Source organism: Colobus angolensis, unplaced genomic scaffold, assembly GCF_000951035.1.
Source record: "Colobus angolensis palliatus isolate OR3802 unplaced genomic scaffold, Cang.pa_1.0 Scaffold233, whole genome shotgun sequence".
Classification (NCBI taxonomy): domain Eukaryota; kingdom Metazoa; phylum Chordata; class Mammalia; order Primates; family Cercopithecidae; genus Colobus; species Colobus angolensis.
The window spans coordinates 594483-596440 of record NW_012115522.1 but is presented as its reverse complement, the minus strand read 5'-3'; the positions used below and the strand labels follow the sequence as shown (position 1 = coordinate 596440).

Genomic DNA, 1958 nt, shown 5'->3' with positions numbered 1-1958 from the left:
AAAAAATAAAAAATTAGCCGGATGTGGTGGCTTATACTTATAATCCAAGCACTTTGGGAGGCCAACGTGGATGGATTAGCCAAGGTCAGGAGTTTGAGACCAGCCTGGCCAACATGGCGAAACCCCATCTCTATCAAAAGTACAAAAACTAGCTGGGCATGGTGGCATGCACCTACATTCCCAGCTACTCGAGAGGCTGAGACAGGAGACTTGCTTGAACCCAGGAGGTGGAGGTTGCAGCGAGCCCAGATTGCACCATTGTACTCCAGCCTGGGTGACAGAATGAGACTCCCTCTCAAAAAAAAAAAAAAAATCGTAACAGGAAGGTAAAGTGGGTGAACCTCTGAAGCATATTATAACATAAGCAGAGAAAGAGGAAGAGAAAAATGTGGCAAGCAGAACCGAAGTGAGCAGTGATCAAGTACTCTCACGAGGTGTGGGAGGGGGCACTTAGTGGGACCCCACAATCTGCCTTCTGGAGAGACAGACTTCTAACCTTCAGTCTGGACTATGGTGTCAAAGTGCAAGTTGATAATTAACAGGGATTTTCCCTTCCTCTTCATCTCCATGTTCATTTTTTAAAAAGGGTACTTAACAATGAAGTTAGCCTTTTCATAATTGTCAATTTCTAGTTTCATTCATTGCACAAGTGCTTATTGAGCAAGAGATTTTAAGCTGGTAAGAGACACACAAACATAGAAGCCCATCCCTGTCCTTAAGAAGTTCCCAGTTTGACATAATTTAAATATTAATCTCCAAAGGAATTTAGAGAACCTATCCCGAATCACAGGTTCCTCTTGGATACAGCATTTTAATCGTCAACACCCAAATCTTGTGATAGAAAAGGGTGGGCACACCAATAACTTGGAAACATTTATTTTTAGGATGAGTGCAGTGGCTCAGGCTTGCAATCCTAGCACTTCGGGAGGCTGAGGCGGGAAGATAGCTTGAGTCCAAGAGTTTGAAATCAGCAGGGGCAACATAGCGAGACCCCCATCTCTACAAAAAATAATAATAATTAACTGGGCGTGGTGGTTCGCCCCTTGTAGTTCCAGCTACCCAGGGGCCCGAGGCGGGAGGATCTCTAGAGTCGGGGAGTTGGAGGCTGCAGTGAGCTATGATGGCCACTGCACTCTAGCCTAGGTGACAGGGCAAGACCCTGTCTCAAAAAACAAACACACACAAACAAAAACTCTTATGTTCAAAAATTATGAATTTTGTAAATCTCAGGATTTACATCCCTCTGTTTTTAGTTTTGCAATCCACATGAAACCAAGACAAAACAAAGGCTCTGAGAACTCACCTAATCAAGGTCGCCTTGGCTGTAATTCAGATCACCTGAAAATCCCAAAGCCCAGGCTACACCTCAGACCAATTAAGTCGGGAAGCCAGGTACCCTCAGGTGATTCGAATGTGCAGCCAAGGTTGACAACAACCGCTATAAATCATGCTGCCCTTGAAACAGGAGAACCAGGATCTACATTCTTCAAGAGTACCCTCCATCACCAATGACAGCGTCACCCTCGTCCCTACACACAGGCCACCAGCAATGTTCCCAGATGCAGTTTTGTGTTTGACACGGTCAAGCATAGAATCCAATCCTCTCCCACTTGGACAAGTGAGGATGGAGGAAGGTTAATCTAACCCGCCATGGTCAATATCGCATCCCTGCGGAAGCAGACGCTGGCTCGGCTTTGGGGGCCGCAGAGAAGCCCCTGGATGCTTCTCTCTTCTCCACCTGCTGGGGTCCCGGCTTCAGAATGGGGAGTTGCGGGGATGGAAAAGAGGAAAGCGCAGCTCCGGGAGACGGAATCGCCATAGGAACTAGCACAGGCTGTCTCCCGAAAGGCCGAGACAAAGCAGCGCCCCCCGACCGAACAAACGGCGGTACTCACGCAAGTGCCACCCAGCTTGTGGCTCTCCACCACCGCGGCCCTGGCGCCCAACTCGGCAGCCCT

General features: G+C 48.1%; 1 protein-coding gene across 1 annotated transcript in view; it reads right to left on the bottom strand.

Annotated features, from left to right (window-relative positions):
* GSR (glutathione reductase) overlaps positions 1–1952 on the bottom strand; it is a 67230-nt gene extending 65278 nt beyond the window's left edge. The window contains exon 1 of the mRNA XM_011944537.1: positions 1896–1952. The gene's annotated coding sequence lies outside the window, so the exon portion shown is untranslated. The remainder of the gene's footprint in view (positions 1–1895) is intronic.
* Positions 1953–1958: the final 6 nt, after the last annotated feature.